Source organism: Dromiciops gliroides, chromosome 2, assembly GCF_019393635.1.
Source record: "Dromiciops gliroides isolate mDroGli1 chromosome 2, mDroGli1.pri, whole genome shotgun sequence".
Taxonomy (NCBI): domain Eukaryota; kingdom Metazoa; phylum Chordata; class Mammalia; order Microbiotheria; family Microbiotheriidae; genus Dromiciops; species Dromiciops gliroides.
Window position 1 is genome coordinate 357,609,343 of NC_057862.1, and position 27,570 is coordinate 357,636,912.

The following is a 27,570-nucleotide window of genomic DNA, read 5'->3' on the forward strand; positions in this document are numbered from 1 at the left end:
CCACCACTACCAACACCGTGCTCTAGATTGTATGTAGAGCCAGAGGTGTGAGCTAGAATGTGCGCTAAATTGCCCCAAGTAAGAAATATCAATTTATCTCTGAGCTCCTTTTTCCCACATTTGGAATCTCTTCTTTTCATTCATAACTAACTCTATTCATTGATATTGACAATTTATTTTCTCCTTAAGGACTGTGTGATTTACTGGAACACAGTGAAGTAACTACAATGGTAACATGGCAAAATAAAACTATCAAGAGCTTTCAAATAGCAAGCTGCAGAAAAACCACTAGGCAGATCTATTCCTGTTCCATTTTTATTTATTTCTTCCCCTGCTCCCCATCCCCCACCCCCACCTCCTCCCAGCCAGTGGAAGGGAAGGAAGAATAAGGAAAGGAACCTGAATAAGGAGCTTGGAACCTGCTAAGATATCCTGAGCAACTACTCTGATGAAATAAATTCAAGAGTGAGGTTCTGCCATTATCCCATGCACTTAATAGTAATTACCTTTGATAAGTAAGGGCACTTCTTGATTGAATCAAGAACCCAACCTCGGCCTAAGTGTTAGGAATTTCCCTAACTGGAGGCTCTGAACAATTATGACTGAATGGATAACTTTTCGTCTAAACTCCCTAAAGCCAAGTTCCTAGATGGGAAACCATGTAGACCTTAGGAGCCATTTTTATTATACTTATGGTTTGTGTGTGTGTGTGTGTGTGTGTGTGTGTGTATGGATGGATGGATGTGTGCATGTATATATGGATGTGTGTATGTGTGCATATGGAAGTGTATACATATACATATATATGTCCTGGAGTCAGGAACACGCATCTTTGTGAATTCAAATCTGGCTTCAGACAATTATCAGCTGTGTGACCCTGGGCAAGTCACTTAATCCTGTTTGCCTCAGTTTCCTCAACTGACAAATGAGCTAGAGAAGGAAATGACAAACCACTCCAGTATCTTTGCTGTTAAGGGCTAAAATTCTAGCTAGTCTGTCTAAAATATCTAATGAGTGGTCGCCAATAAATTATAAGCTTTAGCAAGAGTTAGACTTTTAAGCATTTATTAAGGAGAATAAGAATTTTGTTAAAGAGAGAGAAAGGCCTAGATTCCTATCTATTAAAGGGAGAGCACATTTCTAGCTCTGCTCTCCACCAGAGTCCAAAGGAAAGAGCTCGAGACCGAGCGCCAGTCTCTTCCTTCCTCCTCCCACTAGCCCGCATCACTTCCTGACGCCAAAGAATAGACTCCTGGTCTTGCCCTCAAAGACCTTCGCTTCATGGGCGGAACTCTTCTACAGTAAGTCTCCAGCAGGTGGCGTCATTCCAATCGTTACATTGCCAAGAAAAACCCCAAACAGGGTCATAAAGACTCAGACACAACTGAAAAAAATGACTGAACAACAAACAAGAAAAATCTGAAACAGAGCCAGAATTAGCCATAGAAAAGAGCGTTGGTTCTAGATGATAACATAGAGAAGGAGGGTACTCCATCCCCCACCCACCCCCAATGTCCATTGACTGATCCTCTCCTTTGTATGGTTTCAGAATACCTCTCCTTAGGGTCTCATGGTAATCAGTTCCCTTTGAGTGAGTGAGTAAGTGAGTGAGTGAGTGAGTGAGTGAGTGAGTGAGTGAGTGAGTGAGTGAGTGAGTGAGTGAGTGAATGAATGAATGAATGAACAAAAAAAATTGATTAAATATTTGCTATGTACCAAGCATTACACCAAGCCCTGTGACACTCACAGTGGAATTAGGGATGGCAATTCATAGACAAGCATTCAACTTCAAGACAAGCATAAAGTTTCCTATCCAATTCTGCCCCTCTTTGAAAATCCTGGTCTCCAAGTTTCCCAGCCTCCCCAATTCCCATGATCTCTGCCTTTGACCATGCACGGGAGGAGTTACACTGTACCTTAGGAACTACCCACACACAGACACTCAGTTGAATGTGACCCAGATGCCAAACTCTTAGTTACAACTCTGTGCTAGAACTAATGAGAGTAGGAAGGTAGTGGAGGAGGGGAGGGGAGGACAGGACAAAACCATGAGAGGAAGAGAGAAAAGGGGTGATGACTGGGCAACATCCAATTCAATCTGACACTTTTTTGTTTGTTTGTTTACGGGGCAATGGGGTTAAGTGACTTGCCCAGGGTCACACAGCTAGTAAGTGTCAAGTGTCCAAGGCCAGATTTGAACTCAGGAATTACTGAATCCAGGGGCAGTGCTTTATCCACTGCGCCACCTAGCCACCCCTGACACATTTTTTAAAATTAACGTTGACTATGCAGAGCACTATGGTATTAACCAGATATTCAAAGCCGAAAAATGACAAATTCTCCTCCTTTCCCGCATGTATACCACTACTAGACATGTACTCCACCCCACCAAAGAGGTTAAAAAAAAAAAAAAAGAGGGAAAGGATCCATATGAAAATTAAATTAAAGCAAATCCTAAAGCAATACATTTTGTTTAAAAAAAAAACTGGAAACAAGTGAGTGCCCGTCAATTGGGAAACATTAACAATTTGTGGTACATGACAAGTTACTTGAGCATGAATATAACACGTTACTCAACCTGGGCAAGTCATTTAACCTCTGCCTCAGTTCCCTTAACTGCAAAATAGTTATAATAATAGTACATGCCTACCTCAGAAGGGTTCTTGTGATGATGAAATGAAATAATTTGTGAAGTGCTCAGCACAGGACCTGGCATACAATAGGTGCTTAATAAATGTTTATTGCTTCCCTGACCCCACTAGCAGTGGTAGCTCAGGTCCCCTGAGTTTGACTACTTTTACCCTAGAAAATCCCAAAGGAGTGGAGTTGTCTAATACTATTACCTGTGAGTCCCAATCTGCTTATGTTCTTCTAATGCCAATCACCAGTTAATATCTTCCCCAATATAATTTAACCAGTTAATATTAGGTCGCTCTTACAAAGGGATATTTACTGAGAAAGTATAGCAAGAACCAAAATATAACCACCTCCCCAACTAGGAACTTGCCTCTACTACCATGGGTTCTGGGGAGGATGGGATCACACTCAAAGTGGTGCCTATAAAACGTTTCACCAGCAAGTTCCCTTCTGGGTACGACATAGCCAATTGTTGAGTTGCCCCCTTGCTTACAGGACACACTCTCTCAACTGCTGAGTCAGTTCACTGCTGGGTTAGATCAAATAGATGGTGCCTCAGTTTTCAGTGCTACTGTCTTCAGCTACAGGGAAGATCTTTGGTGGTTCAGAATTTAAACTCTGCTCCATTCCATCTCCACTACTTAATCAACCAAAATTGGGATAGAATGAAGCACAATCAATACAGAAGGTGCAAAAATACCATGCACTCACCGACACATAGTGGCTAGATGAGAAATAGGACCCTGGCACCCTGTTCTCACCAGGAGGTTTATAACAATTCTTTCCCTACAAAGAGGGAGGAGGAGAAGGAGAGAGATGGACAGACAGAGACAGAGGCAATGTGACAGAAACAGAGAAATAGAGTCAGAGACAAAGAAACAGAGAAACAGAGACTAAGAGAGAGAGACAGAGACAGACCAAGTCACTAAACCAACAGAAAATAGTCAGAGAATACCTAATAAGCCTGTTCTGAAGCAGGAAGGGAAAGGGCCCCTCCACTGCATATTTCCAGAAACAGGCTCACCAAACCTCCCTATTGTATCAAGAGAATTTCTGGCTCAGGCTTGTTGCTTCCACTATGATAAAAGAAAGATGGTGATGGCAAAGAAACTCTGGTTCAGATTTCTTGCCACCATTATGATAAGAAGAGGAGACTGCCCCCTATCTCTCTTTGAGAGTTCTTGGAAGAGATCTTTGAGATCTTTCTTTGAGAGTTCTTGGCGGGGCAGCTAGGTGGCACATTGGATAGAGCACTGGCCCTGGATTCAGGAGTACCTGAGTTAAAATCCGGCTTCAGACACTTAACACTTACTAGCTGTGTGACCCTGAGCAGGTCACTTAACCCCAATTGCCTCACAAAAAAAAAAAGAGAGAGAGAGAGAGAAGCTCAAAGGTCATAACACCTGCAAAATCAAGGCTGGGAAAGAAGGCATAGCTCCTGTTTTGACCAGTTGTCAGTAAAAGTGCTTTGCAATTTCCCAACCTCAATCTTCTTCTCCTTTTCAGCTCTAGGCCCAGCTCATTATCTACCTGTGTTGTCTGTCCCAGATATACATGCTGTTGGACAAGCTCTATGGAGCATCCATCCAGATGCATGTTGAAATCTGGCCAATAGATCTTTTTCATCCATTTGGTCTTTTACAGAATAAATTAAAGGCTAAAATCCTTTAATGGACCACAAATCTCTTTGATAAGACCTGCAATGTGAAATACAAAATATATGGAAGGTAAATACAAAGTAATTTCAGGGGACACTAGTAAATGTAAGGGGAGGAATATCCTAAAGGTAAGCCCTTCCCTCAACCCTATTACTATCTTAAAATGAACAACCATCCCTCACCATCCCTCTCCTCCCCTTCCCCACTGAACTCTGTGTCTATAAAGGGTAGACTAGATTTACCTCCACTTTCTCACTGCCCACACACTCTTTCTTTTCTTCTTCTTTTTTTTTTTTTTTTTTGGTGAGGCAAGCGGGGTTAAGTGACTTGCCCAGGGCCACACAGCTAATAAGTGTCAGGTGTCTGAGGTCAGATTTGAACTCAGGTCCTCCTGAATCCAGGGCCGGTGCTCTATCTACTGCACCACCTAGCTGCCCCTCTGCCCGTACACTCTTTAGTCAGTATGACTTCCATTCCCAACATTCTGCTGATACTATTATCTCAGCTGCCACCAATGATTTCCTGATCATTAGATATAACGGCTTTTTCTTAGTCCTCATCCTAGTTGGCTTCTCTGAAATGCTTCTCAGTTCCTCCTAGCTAATTCTCCTCTTTTGGTTCCTGTGACAATTCTTTCTCCTGGTTCACCTCAAACCTCTCTAACCATTTCTCTTTCTATCATTTTCTTTTGGATTTTGCTGTTGCTAAGCAGGCATGCTATTGATTTTTTGTGAGGTTTATTTTCTATCCTGCTTCTTTACTAAAACTATTGCCTCACCTAGTTTCTTTACTAATTTGGCTAGGATTTTCTGAGTAAACTATCACATCAACAGCAAATAAGTATAGTTGTATTTGTGTTTTCCCCATTTGCATGCCTTTAATTTCCTTATTTTGTCTTATTGTACTGCTAGCATTTCTAGAACTATGGCAAATAACAGTGGGGAAAGGAATCATCTTTATTTTTGGTTTTACTGGGAAATCTTACGTTTCTCCATTGTGGCTAATGCTAACCTTTGATTTTAGATGAACTTTATCATATTTTTTAAAATAGCCTTTCTATGATCTCTGCTTTGTAGGGCTGTTAGCATAAAATGGCATTTGAACTTTGTCAAAGGCTTTTCCTGTATGCAATAGTATAATCATGTGTTTTCTAACCACTTCTCTATTTCATTTGAGGTTCCTCTTCCTTCTCCTGTCCCTTGAATGGGAGTATGTCTCAAGGCTGTTGACCTTCTCTTTAAGAACAATTCAAAACATATTTACTAAATGACTAAAATATGCAAAGCATTCTCTCCCATGCAAAGCTCAGCTAATCCCATCCCTTCAATTATCACCACTATACATGACTGCCAAATCTCTTTGCAGTCCTGATCTCTCCCCTGAATTTCAGTCACATTTCCATGCCTATTAGATATTTCTGGTAGGGCCTCCACCTGTGCTAAGTGACTCCATTGTTGTCAAAGGTCTCTGGGTAGGAATAATTACTGATTTCGTGCAATATGGAACCAAAAACTAATTGCTTGGAGCAGGTAACCACAGCTACCTATTGAGTCATTAGCACACCAGTGTCCAAATACCTTCATATCTGAGGTCTGTGCCCCTTGGAATCCAAATATCTCCAGTGTGTCAATTACATAGAAGGGTCACTGACCACAAACAATCTGCTGTGTATCTCATAGAACTGCTGCCATGTCTTATAAGAACTCAAACCCATCAAAGGTTAGATGGGTCACTCACACAGCTGAGTTTCAGGGTAGCACCAATTGCCAGCTGAGGTAGCTGGGTTAGGATGAAGTAGCTGCGATAGCAGTGATGGATTTAATTGATCAAACTGATCCTGAGGCATCCCAAAAGAATTACAAGACTCAGTGCCTCAGTTTCTTAAGTTTTATTAGAATACTGTAATGACCACAGGGAGACACCAAGGAGAAAAGTGTTTTGAATAGAGAGAGGAAAAATGGTTATATTTATAGTGAAAAAAAGTAAGTTATCTCCTCATTATCTTGATCTCTTCCTTAAGGAGGTGCATGGTAGGTTCACATCCTATCTTGGACTTCCTGGGGTCCTAAGACATCCTCCAAGTCAGGTACCTCTCTCACTAGGGGTGTGTTTAAATGGGTTTAAACGTCATAAGGTGAACCTAAGGACACATTTGGTCTTTCTGTGCATGGTCCTAAAGACATCTTCAAACTTGTCAGAGTCAGAGGGTCTCTCTATTTATGGTATCTCTCTACTTTAAGATCTGGTTTCTAGGTGTCCTGTCATCTAGGAATATTAATGGCTATTAATGGTTAATAGTCCCTGGTTACTGTCTAAGGTTCTGTTGATAGTATTGGTTGGTAGGGACTAAACCCTCTAGTAACAGTTCTGTTAATAAGAACACAAATCTTAGTTTCTCTGTTAACCCTTCTGGCTACTATTGATCAAGTCTCTGAAGACAAAGGAATTGGGGCCTGAATGAATGTCTGTATTACTACTTCTGCACTGTCCTCACACCAGGCTCCCTTGTTTCCCAACAGTATTAGCTCTCTTCAGAATGCAAATAAATGATAGCCCTTGTCTCTGCAGATCATCCCTTCCCTAGAGTCAGTCAGCCAACAAACATTTATTAAGCACTTACTATGTGCCAGGAACTTTGCAAAGTGCTGGAGATATCAAGAAAAGCAAAGAATATGGATTCTGGCCCTCAAAGGTCTCATATTTTGGGGGTAGCTAGGTGGCACAGTGGATAGAGCACCGGCCCTGGAGTCAGGAGTACCTGAGTTCAAATCCAGCCTCAGACACTTAACACTTACTAGCTGTGTGACCCTAGGCAAGTCACTTAACCCCAATTGCCTCACTAAAAAAAAAAAAAAACCAAAGGTCTCATATTTTAATCAGAGAAATAATTAGGTACATCTAAGCTAGAGTTAAATGAAAGGTAATAGGAGAGGGAAGTCACTAAGTGTGGCAAGGACCAGAAAATATCTCCTGAAGAAGGTAGGAGTCTTGTAGAAAACTAGAAAGTGGACACAAGAAGGGAAAGTATTCAAGACCTGGGAGCCAGTGTGGCACAGGGTCATCCAGAGATGAAAGACCATCAGGAAGGCCAATGTAACTAGATCATACAATATATGAAGGAGAGTTAAGATATAAGAAGCCTAGAAAGGGCTCTAAATGCCAGACAGATGATTTTTCCATTTGGTCCTGAAAGTTACAGGAGGCCAAGAGGGAACTAAATCAAATTTATAAGAATGCAAGTCATTCCCCAATTGAGAAATGGTCAAAGGATATGAACAAGCAGTTTTCAGATGAAGAAATAAAAGCTATCTATTGCCATATGAAAAAAATGCTCTAAATCACTATTGATTAGAGAAATGCAAATTAAAACAACTCTGAGGTACCACCTCATGCCTATCATATTGGCTAAGATGACAAAAAAAGGAAAATAATAAATGTTGGAGAAGTTGTGGAAAAATTGGAACTCTGATGCATTGTTGATGGAGTTGTGATTTGATACAACCATTCTGGAGGGTAATTTGGAACTATGCCCAAAGGGCTATGGGCATGTGCATACCCTTTGACCCAGTAATACCTTTACTAGTTCTGTATCCCAAAGAGATCATTAAAAAGAGAAAAGGACCCACATGTACAAAAATATTTATAGCAGTTCTCTTTGGGGTTTTTTGTTTGTTTTTTATTTCAGTTTGGCTAACATTTATTTTTTAATAAAGGATGTTATTTATTTTTTCCCATTACATGTAAAGATACTTCTCAACTTTTGTTCATACAAGCTTTCCAATTTCAGATTTTTCTCCCTCCCTCCCCTCTCTCCCCCCTCCCCTAGACAGCAGGTAATCTGATATAGGTTTATATATATATATATATATATATATACATATATATATAATAATATTAAACATATTTCTGCATTAGTCATGTTATAAGAGAAAAATCAGAGCAATGAGGAAAAACCTCAAAATAGCAAAACAACAACAAAGCACCAAAAACAAAAGAAATAGTATGGTTCATTCAGCATCTATACTCCACAGTTCTTTCTTTTTTTTTCCTGGATTTGGAGCTCCTCTTCCATCATGAGTTCCCTGGAACTCTTCTGTACCATTGCATTGGTGAAAAGAATAGAGTCCATCACAGTAGATCAACACTGTGTACAATGTTCTTCTGGTTCTGCTCATCTCACTCATCACAAGACCCTCCAGGTTTCTCTGAACTCCTCCTGCTCATCGTTTCTTACAGCACAATAGTATTCCATTACATTCATATACCACAACTTGTCCAGCCATTCCCCAATTGATGGGCATCCCCTCAACTTCCAATTCCTTGCCACCACATAAAGAGAAGCTATAAATATTTTTGTACATGTGGGTCCTTTTCCCCTTTCCCTTTGGGAAAAAGACCCAAAAGTGGTATTGCTGGGTCAAAGGGTATGCAGAGCTTTATAGCCTTTTGGGAATAATTCCAAATTTAGCAGCTCTCTTTGTGATGGCAAAGAATTGGAAATTGGGGGGATAGCCATCAATTGGGGAATGGCTGAACAAGTTTTAGTATATAAATGTAATGGAATACTATTATGCTATAAGAAATGATGAGCAGTAGCTGTGTGACCCTGGGCAAGTCACTTAACCCTCACTGCCCTGCAAAAAACAAACAAACAAAACAAACAAAAAAAGAAATGATGAGCAAGCAGATTTCAGAAAAACTTGGAAAGTCTTAAGTGAACTGATTCTGAGTGAAGTGAACAAAACCAGGAGAACAATGTACACAGTAACAGCAACATTGTGCAATGATCAACTGTGATAGACTTAGCTCTTCTCAGCAATACAATGATCCAAGACAATTCCAAAGGACTCATGATGGAAAATGCTCTCCACATCCAGAAAAAAGAACTGTGGAATCTGAATGTAGATTGAATCATACTATTTCTACTTTTTTTGTTGTTGTTTTTTTTCTTTTTTGAGTCTTTTCCCCTTTTGTTCTGATTCTTCTTTCACATGACTAATGCTGAAATATTTTTAATGTGATTATACATATATAACTTATATCAGATTGCTTTCTGTCTTGGGGAAGAAGGAAGGAAGGGAGGGAGGGAGAAAAATGTGGAACTCAAAATCTTATAAAAACAAATGTTGAAAACTATCTTTACATGTAACTGGAAAATAATAAAATACTTTTAAGATTGAAAAAAAAAAGAAAGTTACAGGAGGCCACAAGAGTTTATTGAGGGGCAGCTAGGTGGCACAATGGATAGAGCACTGGCCCTGGATTCAAAAAGACCTGAGTTCAAATCCAGACTTAGACACTTGACACTTACTAGCTGTGTGACCCTGGGCAAGTCACTTAAGCCCAACTGCCTCACCAAAACAAAACAAAAGAGTTATTGAGTTGGGGGTGACTCAATCAGGCTTGCATTTTAGGAAAATCACTTTGTTTTTAGAGAACTTACCATGGAGACTTTGTAGGTCACAAATGTCTGGGATTACCCAGATTTGTTCGAGTTCCTGTGGGGTTTTATGTTTTTTACTGTAACAGGATTTCTGCAGAGAAGATAAGGGCCCTCCTAAGAGTATAAAATGCAATGCACCATGCGAGACAAATGGCAATCAGGACAGAAAGACTTCTGGGAAAGGAGTGTGCTGAAACCAGCTTGAGCTGGCTCCCCAAAACTGCTTTTTAAATTTTCAGTGTGAACAATTACACCTCAGAAATCAGCAAACTCCACAAATTAAGGTTTTATTTATTGTTTTGTTGATTCTCTAGATTTGAGAAAGTTTAAGGGCTAAGATTCTAGCTCTTCTGTCTAAAATATCTAAGAAGTGGTCGCTAATAAATTATAAGCTTTAGCAAGAGTTAGACTTGTAAGCGTTTACTAAGGAGAATAAGAATTTGGTAAAGAGAGAGAGAAAGGCCTAGATTCATCGATCTATTAAAGAGAGAGTGCATTTCTAGCTCCCTTTTCCACCAGAGTCCTCAGGAAAAGAGAGCTAGTCAGAGCGCCAGCCTTCTTCCTCCCACAAGCCAACGTCACTTCCTGACGCCTAAGAAAAAACGCATGGTCCTACCCTCAGAGGCCCTCTCCTCATGTTGGAGCTTTCCTACAGTAAGTCTCCAGCAGGTGGTGTTATTCCAATCGTTACAAAAGTAATGGGGGAAAGGTTAATAGTGATGATCAAACTTAAAAGTGTGTTTTGTGTACATTTTTTGGTGGGGAGAAATGATTATTAAACATTTGCCAGCAGATCCCTGCTTTTGATACTGCAGTCTGAAACAATAGAATAGAGAGCTGGGTGACCACTGGCAGCTACAAGGAAGGATAGCGGAGATTGTGTCTGGAACAAAAGAATTGTCCTGAGGTTCAGATGGACTACAATGGGAAGGAGGAACTGAGAGCAGATTGGGTAGACATGAGATTGTTGAGTCCCACCACACCTCTTCCTCTTCCATTACTGGAGTGGAGAAGCCTGATTCTATTACTTGTCTAATACTTCCTGTCCAGCTTGGTGGAAAGAAGAATGGTGCAAAAGCAACAATTTTTTCCCCTCTTGTCCACATCCAAAGCAGCTAACATTTGGAAGTTTTACTCCTTTAATTGTTTATTCTAATTTCTATGCTATTTGAAGCTAATATTAAACAAACAAACAAACAAAACCAGATAATTGGCTGGGTATAGTAGTGTATGCCTGCAATCCCTGCAATGGAAGAGGCTGAGGCTGATGAATTACCTGAGCTATGGAGTTCTAAAGGACAATTCACTAAGCTGATCAGGTGTCTTGTACTAAGTTCTGTACCAATATGGGAAGCCCCCTGGGGTCAGGGTGGCTGCCTAAGGAGGAGCAAACTGGCACAGGTCAAGACTCCAACACTGATCAGTGGTGGACTTGGGCCTGCGAATGGCCACTACACTTCCAGCCTGGGCTAGATCAGGAAACCCAATCTCCAAAAATAAACAAAAACTAGATGGTCATCCGATGTGAGTTTCTTTCATTGGAAATATACAGCAGAACTGAAAGAACAGAAGCCAAATCCAACAGAGAAAGATGGTTTTTTCCCAGTACAAGCTAAGTAGGGATAGAACCAATGAAAGCGAAAGTGGTTGTTATTAATAATTCTTGCATCAATGTTTCAATCATACCCTAAACCTTTTCATGGAAAGCTAGAAAGATTCATGAGAAAATAAGCCCAAAACCTATGCAGTGTGGCAAGGTTGGTTCAGTTTTTGCCTGAGGGTGACATTGATTTTGATGTGGCTGCAGCTACTACAGTTGTTGCTAGACTTGCTTGCCATAGAGAAGTCCTGGCCCCCACACACACACACACTGCATGGGCCCTTCCTTTCTTGTACACACCACCCCATTTGAACTATATCCTCCCCCACACTCAGGGCTTAGACAGTATTAAATGAATATTTTGGAACTTTATTGTCACTGTATGTCTGAATGATTTGCCTCAGCATCCCAAATAGAAATTTTTTCAAACTGAAGTGAATGGCCACTCTCAGCACTAGCCATCAAAGTGGACATTCACTCCCACAGCAAACCTCCACCTCGGCATCCTCCCAGCAAATTGAACTCAAAGGATAAAGGATATAAAGGATATAGGATAAAGGAATAAACTCGGGATATAAATTGAGACTTTTTTTTTTGGACACGACCCATGCCAGAATTTGTTTTGTTTGACTATACATACTTGTAACAGAGTTTTGTTTTATTTTGTTTTTCCCTTTCTTTTTCAATGGGAGAAGAGGTGGGAGGGAAAAAGAGCACATTTTCATTGAATGAAAAATGAAAATGTGCTTGTTGTTTTTTAAGAAGCTTCCTATTGCCTCTAGGATCAAATACAAATCCTCTGTAAGGATTTAAAGTCCTTAATCATCTGATTCCAAACTACTTTTATAGACTTATTTCATATTACTTTCCTTCACAAATATTTAAAACCAAACTAATCATCTTTCTTCCTAAATTATCTCCTCAGCCTAACTTCCCTATTTCTGTTAATAATACCACCATTTTCTTTTTTTCTTTCTTTTCTTTTCTTTTTTCTTTCTTTCTTTCTTTTTTTTTTGTGGGGCAATGAGGGTTAAGTGACTTGCCCAGGGTCAATGTCTGAGGCCGAATTTGAACTCAAGTCCTCCTGACTCCAGGACTGGTGCTTTATCCACTGCACCACCTAGCTGCCCCTGAAGTCTTCTCTTGAATTTCTTCTTGTCTTTCCATAACCAATAAGTCATCGGTTTCTATTGATTTGACCTTCATAATATCTAAAGTCCTTAGCCCAATGTTCAAGATTTTTCATAATCGGACTCCAAATTATCTTTCTAGCCTTATCTGCTATAATACCTTCCCACCCCCATTTTCATATACTCTGCTCTATATTTCAACCAAACGGGGAATCCTCACCACTTCCAGGATTTGCTGCCCTTTTCCACCTCCATGCCTTTGCTTACATTATCTCCTGCACTGTTCTCCCACATCTCTGCTCAATGCAGGAGTTTTAACCTTTTTGTGTCGATGACACCTTTCACAGTCTCATGAAACCTATGGACCACTTTTCTGAGCAGTTTCTAAATTCATGAATTTTTCAAAAAAAAAAACATAGGGTTACAAATGAAACCAATTCTATTAAAATACAGTAACCAAGAATGTTTTAAAAAACAAGTTCATGGGCCCCGGTTAAGAACTCAACTCCCATCCTTCAAAGTAAGCTCCCATACAAATTTCTTCATGAAGCCTTTGCTAATATCCCCAAGCCAGAAGTAATCTTTCCTTCCTCAGAAATCTCAAGGCACTTGGTTTGGACTAGTTCTATAAAAGGATAAATTTTATAATTTGTATTATTATTGTTTGTATATGTCTTATTTTCCCTACTAGATTGTAGACACTTTGAAGGCAGGGAATGCTTCTTTATTAGTGATTATTGCAATATTGCTAATTGGTCTCCTACATCTAGCCTCTCCTTTCTCTTTCATTTTACATAAAGTTGCCAAATGGATGTTCTTAAAGCATAGTTCTTTGATGAAAAAGCATGCTACTTACTATTTGATTGAGGTGCAGACTGAGATACACATTTTTGGACATGACCAATGAATGCATTTGTTTTGCTTTTTTATATAAACATAACCTATATATGATATGATATGATATGATACATAAATAAAGCATAGGTCTAACCATTACTATTGCCTACTCTTCCAAACAGATCTAGAAAATGCACTAGATCAAGACCCAATCAGGAAATCCAAGGGGAAAAAATCATAGTAAGTCATTTTCCAGCCAAGGTTTGCATAGATAGGCAGAGAGGTTTGTGGACACTGGGCATCTAGTTAGGAACAGCCACATAGAGCATGATTATAGCCCAAGGAAAGGGTATGCACTAGGGCAAGAACAGGGCCCAAATCTGGCACAGAGCCCCTCTGTGTTTTCAGTTATGACAGGATACAAGAATTTGGAAACTAAGAGTTCTGATGCTCATATCCAAGATCTGGATCACAGATACAAGACATATTGAGGAGATCTGTGCCTAGGGATGGTAGTGTAGGGTAAGGAATGTATGATGGCAATAGGCTATGTCCTAAGCTAAAAGCAAGTTCAGAAGCAAGCAACATCTGTGTGTCTCTGACCCAAGCAGATCAGAGTCTTGTTTCCAGCTCTAGTCCAGTGGGAAACCTACAGAAAAATAACTAAAACAGGAATTCTAGACAAAAGAGGTCTGCAGTTCTGTCCCTCTGAACCAGCAAAGTTATCCAGCTGGCTGATAGTAGCTGAGTTCAACAGCAGTCTACTGGAATTCCAAATAGGGAAAGTTCATAGGTGTGTTGCTCAGACCCAAACCTGAAACTTACAGAGCTTAAACCAGGAGGACATTTATCAGACTTTAAACAAAATCACACAACTTTGGGAGCACTGAAATCTTACAGGTCCCAAGTCTAAGCTAATAATGGAATAACACAATACTCAGTACCCCCAAGAAAGAAGATGTGGTCAACCAGACATTCCTTCCAGAACTGTACAAAGGCCAGCCTAACAAAAAAGTCTAAAGTCAGGAAACAGGCTAGAAGAATAAACAAATAAAAAAAGAATACCACTATAAGGAGCTTTTATTCTGACAAGTATATTCAAGATACAAAACAGAATAAAAGAATGACTTCAAATATCTACAACTGAAGCCTCAAAACACATACACATGTATACACGCACACACACCCCATTAGTACAAACTGAACTAGAATTCATGGAAGATATAAAGCAAGAGATTTTTTATTTTAAATATTTTAATACATTAAGAGAGGGCACAAGAGAAGAAAATTGGAAAAGAAATAAGTGCTATGGAAGAAAGAATTAGAAAGGGAAATAAGAGTTTAGTATAAAAAGTACAAAATCTTACCAAAGAAAGAAACTCCCTAGAAATTATAATTGAAGCACTGGTCCTGGATTCAGGAGGACCTGAGTTCAAATCTGGCCTCAGCTGTGTGACCCTGGGCAAGTTACTTAACCCTCATTGCCCGACAAAAAAAAAAAAGTTTTAAAAAAAAGTTAATGACTCCATGAGAAAAGTCAAAAAGTGGGGGGAAATGGAAGAAAATGTCAGGTATGTCATAGGAAAAACAATTGACCTGGAAAATAGATTAAGGAAAGACAATTTAAGAGTCATTGAGCTGCCTGAAAGCCATGACCAAAAAAAAGATCATAGACATCATATTTCAAGATATCATAAAAGAAAACTACTTAAATGTATTAGAACTAGAGGCCAGAATGAAAATAGAAAGAATCTACTGGTCACTTCCAGAAAGAAATCCTAAAATGAAAATTGCCAGGAACATAATACCAAAATCCAGAGCTTTAAGGTCAGAGAAAAAAATACTGCAAGCAGTCAGAAGGGAATAATTCAAGTATGAGGAGCCACAGTCAGGATCACACAAGATTAGGACCCCAATAAAGGAGCAGAAGGCTTGAAATATGATATTTCAGAAAGAAAAGGATATACGCTTACAACCAAGAATAACTTACCAGAAAAAAATGGACCTTTATTGAATCAGCATTCCTGAAGAAAAGACCAGAGCTTCATCAAAACTTTGAAGCAGAAATGCAGGAATCAAGAGAAACATAAAAAGGTAAACATAAGCAAACAATAACAAGTGATTTTTTTAAAAAGTTTATATTATAATATAGGGAGATGATTCATGTGTCCCTTCAAAACCCTATCATCATCAGAGTCATAGAGGGAATCTAAACAGAGGGCATAGAAATGGTTCTATTTTGTTTTATTTATCTTAAAAGAATAATGGAAGATGGCGGAGAGGAAGCAGCAAGCTGCCTGAGCTCTCCTTCTGTTCCCTCAAAACGAACATTAAATCAAGCCTCTGGACGGATTCTGAAACTACAGAACCTGCAAAGAGACAGAGAGACACAGTCCTCCAACCAGAGATAATTTAGAAGACTTCAGGAAAAGGTCGGTCTGACTCGGGCAAAAGGGAGGCCCAGCGCAGGGCAGCAACCCAGCGCCGAGGGGGTCGGGGCAAGTCAGCAGGAGCTGCGGGCCACAGCCGAACAACTGAGGCTCCCGGAACCTGGTTCAAAAATCTGGTGGCCAAGAAGGACAGTGGAAAAACCTACCTGCACCGGCCGAGAGGGCCACGAACGGCGGGATCAGACGCCGGGGTCTGGTGCCTGGCTGGCCGAGCACAATCAGACAGGAAGTGCAGGGCGGGGGATCTCCACACACCATAAAGGCCTCAGAGTAAAAGCCCGGTCACACAGCACCTATACACCTGCACAAGAAGCCCAAAACAGGGACCCTGGTGCCCCCAGAGCAGACCTCAACTTAAAGAATAAATAAATAGGCTGCAATAATGAGTAAGAAGCAAAAAAGGGCCCTCTCCATTGAGAGCTTCTGTATCAATAGGGAAGAAGCCAACACAAACTCAGATGAGGATTCAGATGAGGACAATAGCCTCAAATTGGCTACATCTGAAGCCTCACAAGGGAAGGTGAATTGGTCGCAAGAACAAAAAGCCTTCCTGGAAGAGCTTAAAAAGGATTTTAAAAATCAATTGCAAGAGGTAGAAGAAAAAATGGGGAGAGAAATGAAAGCAAAACAAAAAAACTATGAAAAAAGAATCAGCAGCTTGGAAAAGGAAGCTGAAGAAAACAAAGCCTTAAAAAATTCATTTGGCCAAATGGAAAAAAAGCTGCATAATCTCACTGAAGAAAACAATACCTTAAAAAATTCACTTGGCCAAATGGAAAAAAAGGCATAATCTCACTGAAGAAAACAATACCTTAAAAAATTCACTTAGCCAAATGGAAAAAAAGGTGCATAATCTCACTGAAGAAAACAATGCCTTAAAAATTAAAGTGGGACAATTGGAAGATAAGGAATCCATGAGACACCAAGAATCAGTCAAGCAGAATAAAAAAAATGAAAAAATAGAAGAAAATGTGAAATACCTCATTGGAAAGACAACTGATCTCGAAAACAGATCGAGGAGAGACAATTTGAGAATCATTGGACTGCCTGAAAGCCATGACCAGAAAAAAGAATCTAGACACCATATTCCAGGAAATTATTAAGGAGAACTGCCCTGATATCATAGAATCAGAGGATAAAATCATCATTGAAAGAATCCACCGATCACCTCCTGAAAGAGACCCCAAAAGGAAAACTCCAAGGAATATTGTAGCCAAATTCCAGAATTATCAGGTGAAGGAGAAAATACTCCAAGCAGCCAGAAAGAAGCAATTTAAATATCATGGAGCCACAGTCAGGATTGCTCAGGACCTGGCAGCTTCAACATTAAAGGACCGCAAGGCTTGGAATATGATATTCCGGAAAGCAAAGGAGCTTGGATTGCAGCCGAGAATCTATTACCCAGCAAAAATGTGCATTTTCTTTCAGGGGAAAAGATGGACATTTAATGACATTGGGGACTTTCAATCTTTCCTGGTGAAAAGACCAGAACTGAATAGAAAATTTGATCTCAACATACAAGACTCAAGAGAAGTTTAAAAAGGTAAACAGAGGGGAAAAAAAAGTTACCCTATTAGGTTAAACTGTTTATATCTCTACACAGGAAGATAATACTCATAACTCTTAAGAACTGTAAATGTATTTGGGCAGAGAGAAGGACTTTATATAGAGGGTATAAATATAAATTGTCTTTGATGTGATGATACAAAAGAATTAAGGGGATAAAAAGGGAGTCTATGGGGAGGAGAGGAAAGGGGAGGTGGAATGGGATGAATTATATCATATGAAGAGGTGGAAAAAAACCTATTACAATAGAGGGAAAGAAAGGAGGGGGGAACATGGTTTCAACCCTATTCTCATTAGATTTGACTCAAAGAGGGAATAACATATACGTTCATTGGGATAAAGAAACAACTCATTCTTTAGGGAAACAAAAGGGGAAGGGAAAGGGGGGGACTGATAGAAGGGAGGACAAAAGCAAGGGAGAAAAGGGTAAAGAAAAGAGAGGGGGGTGATAAAAAGGGAGGGCAGATCGGGGGAGGCAGGGGTAAGAAGTAAAACGTCGGTGAGGAGGAATAGGGTGAAAGAAGGGGGGAAAAGTACAAAGGGGGTAAATAGAATGGAGGGGAATAGACAGTCAGTAATAATAACTGTGAATGTGAATGGGATGAACTCTGCTATAAAACGGAAGCGAATTGCAGAGTGGATTAAAAACCAGAACCCTACAATATGCTGTTTACAAGAAACACATTTGAAGCAGAGAGATACACACAGAGTAAAGGTAAAAGGCTGGAGCAGAATATATTATGCCTCAGCTAAAGTAAAAAAGGCAGGGGTAGCAATCCTTATCTCAGACAAAGTGCAGGCAAAAATAGATCTCATTAAAAGAGATAAGGAAGGAAATTACATCTTACTTAAAGGTACTATAGATAATGAAGTAATATCAATATTAAATATGTATGCGCCAAGTGGTATAGCATCCAAGTTCTTAGAGGAGAAGTTAAATGAGTTACAAGAGGAATTAGATAGTAATACTCTACTAGTGGGGGATCTGAATCTCCCCCTCTCAGAATTAGATAAATCTAGCCAAAAAATAAATAAGAAAGAAGTGAAAGAGGTGAATAGATTACTAGAAAAGTTAGACATGATAGATGTCTGGAGAAAATTGAATGGGGATAGAAAGGAATATACCTTTTTCTCAGCAGTACATGGCACATTTTCAAAAATTGACCATGTATTAGGGCACAAAAACATCATAGTCAAATGTAGAAAGGCAGAAATAGTAAATGCATCCTTCTCAGATCATGATGCAATAAAAATTACATGTAAGAAAGAGCCAGGGAAAAGTAGAATGAAAATCAATTGGAAACTAAATAATTTCATTCTAAAGAATGAATGGGCCAAACAAGAAATCATAGAAACAATCAATAACTTTATCCAAGAGAATGACAATAATGAGACAACATACCAAAATCTATGGGATGCAGCCAAAGCAGTGCTTAGGGGAAAATTTATAGCTCTAAATGCTTACATGAATAAAAAAGAGAAAGAGGAGATTAATGAATTGGGCATGCAACTTAAAAAGTTAGAAAAAGAACAAATTAGAAATCCCCAATTAGACACTAAATTAGAGATCCTGAAAATTAAAGGAGAAATTAATAAGACTGAAAGCAAAAAAACTATAGAATTAATCAATAAAACTAAGAGCTGGTTTTATGAAAAAACCAATAAAATAGATAAAATATTGGTTAATTTGATTAAAAAAAAGAAAGAAGAAAACCAAATTACCAGTATCAAAAATGAAAAGGGTGATGTTACCACCAATGAAGTGGAAATTAAAGCAATAATTAGGAAATATTTTGCCCAACTGTATGCCAATAAATTTGACAATCTAAATGAAATGGATGAATATTTACAAAGATACAAACTGCCCAGGTTAACTGAAGAGGAAATAAAATCCTTAAATAAACCCATATTAGAAAAAGAAATTGAACAAGCTATTAATGAACTCCCTAAGAAAAAATCCCCAGGGCCAGATGGGTTTACGGGTGAATTTTACCAAACATTTAAAGAACAATTAATTCCAATATTATACAAATTATTTGGAAAAATAGGGGAAGAAGGAGTTCTACCAAATTCGTTTTATGACACAAATATGGTGGTGATACCAAAACCAGGCAAAGCAAAAACAGAGAAAGAAAATTATAGACCAATCTCCCTAATGAATATTGATGTTAAAATCTTAAATAAGATATTAGCAAGGAGATTACAGCAAGTGATCACCAGGATAATACACTATGACCAGGTGGGATTTATACCAGGAATGCAGGGCTGGTTCAACATTAGGAAAACTATTAACATAATCAACCACATCAATAAGAAAACCAACCAAAATCATATGATTATCTCAATAGATGCAGAGAAAGCTTTTGACAAAGTACAGCACCCATTCCTAATAAAAACACTAGAGAGTTTAGGAATAGGGGGAGCTTTCCTTACAATAATAAACAGTATCTACCTAAAGCCATCAGCAAGTATTATATGCAATGGAGATAAATTAGAGGCCTTCCCAATAAGATCAGGGGTGAAACAGGGATGTCCATTATCACCCCTATTATTTAATATTGTTGTAGAAATGTTAGCTTTAGCAATCAGAGAAGAGAAGGGAATTAAAGGAATTAGAATAGGCAAGGAGGAAATAAAACTATCACTCTTTGCAGATGATATGATGGTATACTTAAGGAATCCTCGAGAATCAAGTCAAAAATTACTTGAAACAATTAACAACTTTAGCAAAGTAGCAGGATATAAAATAAATCCACATAAATCATCAGCATTTCTATACATGACCAACAAAGTCCAGCAGTAAAAGATAGAAAGAGAAATTCCATTTAAAGTAACGGTAGATAATATAAAATACTTGGGAGTCTTCTTGCCAAGACAAACCCAGGAACTCTATGAACACAACTACCAAACACTCTTCACACAAATCAAATCAGATCTAAATAATTGGAAAGATATCAATTGCTCATGGATAGGCAGAGCTAATATAGTAAAAATGACAATACTGCCTAAATTAATTTACTTATTCAGTGCCATACCAATCAGACTACCTAAAAATTATTTTATACAGCTAGAAAAAATAATAACAAAATTCATCTGGAAAAACAAAAAATCAAGAATATCCAGGGAAATAATGAAAAAAAAATTCACAGGAAGGTGGGTTAGCGGTACCAAACCTGGAGCTTTACTATAAAGCGGCAGTCATCAAAACTATCTGGTACTGGCTAAAAAATAGAGTGGTAGATCAATGGAATAGGCTAGGTTCAGGAAATGCAGTAGTAAATGACACTAGTAATGTAGTGTTTGATAAACCCAAAGACTCCAGCTTCTGGAATAGGAACTCAGTATTTGACAAAAACTGCTGGGAAAACTGGAAGATAGTATGGCAGAAATTAGGCATAGACCAACATCTTACACCTTATACTAAAATAAGGTCAAAATGGATACATGATTTAGACATAAGAGGTGATACCATAGGTAAATTAGGAGAGAAAGGAATAGTCTACCTATCAGATCTTTGGAAAGGAAAACAGTTTATGACCAAACAAGAGATAGAGCATATTATAAAATGCAAAATGGATGATTTTGATTATATTAAATTAAAAAATTTTTGTACAAACAGAAGCAATGCATCCAAAATTGGAAGGGAGGCAGAAAGCTGGGAAACAATTTTTGAGGCCAGTGCTTCTGATAAAGGCCTCATCTCTAAAATATATAGGGAATTAAATCAAATTTATAAGAATCCAAGTCATTCCCCAATTGAGAAATGGTCAAAGGATATGAATAGGCAGTTTTCTGATGAAGAAACCAAAGCTATCTATTCCCATATGAAAAAATGCTCTAAATCTCTAATGATTAGAGAGATGCAAATTAAAACAACTCTGAGGTACCACCTGACACCTATCAGATTGGCTAAAATGACAAAAAAGGAAGATAATAAATGTTGGAGAGGCTGTGGGAAAATTGGAACACTAATGCATTGTTGGTGGAGCTGTGAGCTGATCCAACCATTCTGGAGAGCAATTTGGAATTATGCCCAAAGGGCAATAAAGCTGTGCATACCCTTTGACCCAGCAATCCCACTTTTAGGTCTTTTGCCCAAAGAAATCATGGAAGGGGGAAAGGGACCCACATGTACAAAAATATTTATAGCTGCTCTTTACGTGGTAGCAAGGAATTGGAAGTTGAGGGGGTGCCCATCAATTGGGGAATGGCTGGACAAGTTGTGGCATATGAATACAATGGAATACTATTGTGCTGTAAGAAATGATGAGCAGGAAGAGTTCAGAGAAACCTGGAGGGTCTTACGTGAGCTGATGATGAGTGAGATGAGCAGAACCAGAAGAACATTGTACACAGTGTCATCAACATTGAGTGTTGACCTACTGTGATGGACTATATTCTTCTCACCAATGCAATGGTACAGAAGAGTTCCAGGGAACTCATGATAGAAGAGGATCTCCAAATCCAAGAAAAGAAAAGAAAGAAAGAACTGTGGAGTATAGATGCTGATTGAACCATATTATTTCTTTTGTTTTGGGTGCTGTTGGTTTTTTTTTTCTTTCTATTTTGAGGTTTTGCATCACTGCTCTGATTCTTTCTCTTGTAACAGGATTAATGCAGAAATAGGATTAATGTTATTATGTGTATATATATGTGTGTGTGTGTATATATATATATCTATATGTATATGTATAGAGATATATAGATATAACCTATATCAGATTACCTGCTGTCTAGGGGAGGGGGGAGGGAGGGGTGGGAGGGAGAAAAATCTGAAATTGTAAAGCATGTATAAACAAAAGTTGAGAACTATCTTTACATGTGATGGAAAAAATAAAATACCTCATACATTAAAAAAAAAAAAAGAATAATGGGGAGGGGCGGCTAGGTGGCGCAGTAGATAAAGCACTGGCCCTGGATTCAGGAGTAACTGAGTTCAAATCTGCCCTCAGACACTTGACACTTACCAGCTGTGTGACCCTGGGCAAGTCACTTAACCCCATTGCCCCTCAAAAAAAAAAAAATATATATATATATATATATAATGGAAAGGGGCTGGAAGAGGAATACACTGGAGGAATAGGAAGGAAAAAGAGAGGGAGGATGAGGGGACATTATCTCCCATAATTGAAGTGTGCAAGTAAAAGTCTGTAAAAAAAAAAAAAAAGGAGGAAGCCATTGGAGGAGTATCACTTGACCCTCGCTCATCTGAACTGATAAAAAGAGAGAAGAATGCACAAAAACAAAAAGTTGAATACTAAAATATATTTTGCTTAACAGAGAAACAGGATGAAAAGGAGGAAAGGGAGAGATAGGAATAAGAGGGAAAGTAGATTAAGGTGGACAGCTAGGTAGCACAGTAGATAGAGTGCCAAACCTGGAGTCAGGAAGACTCATCTTCCTAAAATCAAATCTGGTATCAGACACTTATTTGCTCTGTGACCCTGGGAAGTCACTTAATCATCTGTCAAATGAGCTAGAGAAGGAAATGGCAAACCACTCCAGCATCTTTACCAAGAAAATTCTAAATGGAGTCACAAAAAGTCAGACACAACTGAAAAATGACTGGGGGTAAAAAAGAAAGATTAAGGAAGGAATTAGTCCTAAGCAAAACAAACTCTAAAGATGTACAAAAAGATTTCTGGCAGTTCTTTTTAGAGCAACCAAGAATTGGAAACTGAGGGGTTGACCCCTGATTAGGGAATGACTGAACAAGTTATGATATATGAATGTGATGGAATACCACTGTGCTATAAGAAATGATTAATAAGTTTCAGATAAAACTGGGAAGATCTGCATGAACTTCTGCATAATGAAGTAAAGAGAATAAGAATAATTTATGCAATAACAATAACATTGTAAAGACAAACAGCTCTGAAAGAAGGAACTCTGATCAGCACAACTACCAACCACAACTCCAGAAGACTCATGATGAAATATACTACCCACTTCCTGATAAAGGAATAAACTCGGGATATAAATTGAGACTTTTTTTTTGGACACGACCCATGCCAGAATTTGTTTTGTTTGACTATACATACTTGTAACAGAGTTTTGTTTTATTTTGTTTTTCCCTTTCTTTTTCAATGGGAGAAGAGGTGGGAGGGAAAAAGAGCACATTTTCATTGAATGAAAAATGAAAATGTGCTTGGTGTTTTTTAAGCTCCCTATTGGGCAGCTAGGTGGCTCAGTGGATAGAGCACTGGCCTTGGACTCAGGAGTACCTGAGTTCAAATCCGGCTTCAGACACTTAACACTTACTAGCTGTGTGACCCTGGACAAGTCACTTAACCCCAACTGCCTCACTAAAAAAAAAAAAAACAAGAAGCTCCCTATTGCCTCTAGGATCAAATACAAATCCTCTGTAAGGATTTAAAGTCCTTAATCATCTGATTCCAAACTACTTTTATAGACTTATTTCATATTACTTTCCTTCGCAAAGTTTATACTCCAGCAAAACAGGCCTAATTGCCATTTCCCTTAGATAACACTGTACCTCTGTGTAGTAAGAATGGATTTAATTGATCAAATTGACCATGTAGTAAGAATTGATTTAATTGATCAAATTGACCATGAGGCATCCCAAAGAATTACAAGACTCAGTATTCAGTTTCCCAGATTTTATTATTAGACTGAGATGACTATAGGGAGACACCAAGGAGAAAAGCGTCTCGAATAAGGAGAGGAAAATGGTTATATTTATAGTAAGAAAAAGTAGGTTATCTCCTCATTATCTTAGTCTCCTCCTTAAGGAGGTACATGGGAGGTTCACATCCCATTTTGGACTTCCTGGGGTCCTAAGATGTCCTCCAAGGTGGGTACATTTCTCATTAGGGGTGTGTTTTGGGGGTTTAAATGTCATACAGTAAACCCAAGGACACATTTGGTCTTCTCTGCGCATGTTCATAAAGACATGCTTAAACTTGTCAGAGGCAGAGGGTCTCTCTGTTTATGATATCTCTTTACTTTAATATCTGGTTCCTAGGTACAGTTACTGTTTCCTGTCATCTAGGAATATTAATGGCTATTAATGGTTAATGGTCCCTAGTTACTGTCTCCTTAGGCTTCTGTTGATAGTGTTGATTGATTATAACCCTCTGGTTACTCAAGTCTTAGTTTCTCTGTTAACACTCTTAGCTACTATTGATAAGGGCTAGGTTATCTGCTAGCCCCCTTTTAGAGCTCAGGTCTTTAGGTTATCTATTAGCCCCTTTAGAGCTCAGACCTTAGGTTGTCTGTTAAGCCTTTCAGCCTCCTCCATCACTAAGAAGCCTTTGGGGCGGGGCGGGGCAATGAGGGTTAAGTGACTTGCCCAGGGTGACACAGCTAGTAAGTGTCAAGTGTCTGAGGTCGGATTTGAACTCGGGTCCTCCTGAATCCAGGGCAGGTGTTTTATCCACTGCACCACCTAGCTGCCCAGAGTCTTTTCTAATGACCACAGTTGTTAGCTTTCCCTGCCCCAACCAAAAATTATTTTGTGTTTATTTCATATATATTTTGCATTTACTTATCTGTATACATGGGGATTCCCTATCCCCTTCTTCCCTGTTGTCACTACCCAGCCCCATAGGATGTAAACTCCTTGAGAGCAGGGACTGTTTAATTTTTGTCATTGTATTCCCAGCACAGTGCTCATAGTAGGTGTTTAATAAATGCTTATTGAATTGAATTACTTAAGGGCTTTACATATAGTAAGTCCTTAAACTATATTTGCTAAGTTCATTTGATTTTTCTTTCCAATCCAACTACAGCCTTCTGAGTTGGCATGAGGGAGCCATTCTGCCTTCTGCTCAGACAGACCCACCAGGACTTGTACTCAAGGGGCTCTCTTAGAGGGAAGCTGCCCAAACCAGAACCTACTTGTGGGCCTTCCAGAACCTACCTGTGGGCCTTTAAGGCGGTAGCCTCTCATGCTGACTTCCTCCCCTACAGCTACAAATCCCAACTGACCCTTATCTCTTTGTCCTCACCTTCTTCCCACCTCTTTCAGCCTCAAGGCTAGTTTCAGACCACCTACCCAAAGTCTCTCTGTGACTGATAAAGAGACCCTGATACTTTGACTCTCCCCACTATCCCCAAACCTGCCATCTCTATAATTTGGCTGTTACCACCCTCTGTGATGCTTCATATGGAGGTTCCCTCCTATGTTCACAGTGACTCTTTATAAGCCAAAAATCAGTGACCAAGAGTCTATATGACAAGAGGCAGTGATGGTCTCTAAGATCTTAGAGAGTAAGGGCTCCTATTTCCTTGAGCAGGCCTTCCTGGGCCTCAATTTCCTCAATTGTAAAATAATGGGGGAGGTAGATTGGATGGCCTCAAAAGTTGTTTTCAACTCTAGACCAATGAGCTATGAATCATCTAATGCCTCAAAGGGAGTCAGTCAAACTTCCTGGTGAGGAGGTGAAAGCAGCAATGGGCGGTTACCTAATCCAAGTTGAGAAGAACCTGTTCGTCTATTGTAGAGAGACTGTCAGAACTAGATAATAACTCATATGATTATCCTACTGAATGGAACTGGGTTTTGGGAAGCACTGGAGAGTCAGAGAATTTAACCCAAGGTTATCCTGGCCTTGGGAATACTTTTCTTCAGGCAGTGGAGTCAGGCTGGACTCGGAGGCAGCTCCTTTCCAACCTACTACACCAAGGGTTAAGGCCTCTATGAAAGAAAGGGCACTCATAGGAAACTGATAGCCCTCCAAAATCAACCACATATTTAGATCATGACTGTACCAGTAGCTCTGTGGATGCTGATTGTCAGCCTGGGCCTTCATGACTCAGGAAATCAGAGTTAAAGTACCAGACCTATGTGGCAAGAAAACAAGCTTACTTATGATGCTTTGGAAAAAGTGATCAATCATATAGCCTCAAGCAGAACAGAACTGAGCAGAGACTATATGTCCAGAGAGCAACAGAAGAGAAGAGAATCAAGGAAGAGTCTCAGGAGGGAGCAGCAAGATAACATCATTAGATTCAATCAGTAGTGCAGAGCCTATCCCTCTATGCATGTGCACTGACCTCTCCTTGCATATTTCCTATGTATGTCTACTTTTCCCACTGATGGTTTATTTATAGAAGAGTATGCTGCCACATTTGTAGGGGAAATATTTAGTTGCTTCTTTCCTTACTTAGGATTGCCATTTCTTTATTTTGAACTGTGTCCTCTGGCTGACCACAAACCCCCCCCCACACACAAACACACACACATCAGTGGGAGCTTGTGAGCTATAATTTTGAGGAGATGTGGACCAAAGAGTACCTTATGCCTGGGATAGTTGGGGCAGCTAGGTGGCACAGTGGATAGAGCACTGGCCCTGGAGTCAGGAGGACCTGAGTTCAAACCTGGCCTCAGATCCTTGACACTTACTATCTGTGTGACCCTGGACAAGTCACTTAACCCCAATTGCCTCACAAAACAACAACAACAACAACAAAAACCTGGGATAGCCATCTCCAGGGATCCTGCCCTATGAGTTGCAAAATACCCCATGGTGCTATGTCAAGAATTTGAACGGATGTCACATGAAAAAAGGATTAAACTTGATCTCGTTGTATCCACGCAGCAGAACTAGGAGAGATGGTGGATGTTTCAAAGGAGCAAAATTAGACTTGGTGTAAGAAGAAACTCATAATTAGAATTCTCCAGAAGTGGAATGGACTCATAAATCCCCCCCCAGTAGAGGACTTTAAGCAAGGACTAGATGACCTCTGAGATAACTCTAACATTTTGTGATTTCTCTTCTCTCTTTCTGTGTTTCTTCTAGACACTTCTTATCCCAACTTGTACTTGAGGTATTTGCATGTACATGTATATATAAATATGTATATGTATGTGCATATATAAACATGTATGTGCATATACATACATAATCTAAGCAGAGAGAACTATGTATATATATGTGTGAAAATGGATGCCTTGATTTGCTTGGGTCTCCCCAATCATCCAGGTAATCAGAAGAACTGTATGAGAACCAGCTGCATTGGCTAACACACCAACAATCCTTTGCAGTGAGCAGAATAAACCTACCTGGAAAATTAGTAACTCTAAAGCCAATTAAGCTCATACCCATATTGAAGCAGATCCTGAACCATTTGGTGATAGTGGTTTATGGACTCTCAAGAGACATCCCTATCTTCAAAGATTTACCTGACTGCAAGTTATGAGACTATGAATATATCCCATTTATGGTCTTTTTGTCTTCAGTTACATCTTGACTTTGGTTATGGGGCTCTCAGAATTATACTGTTT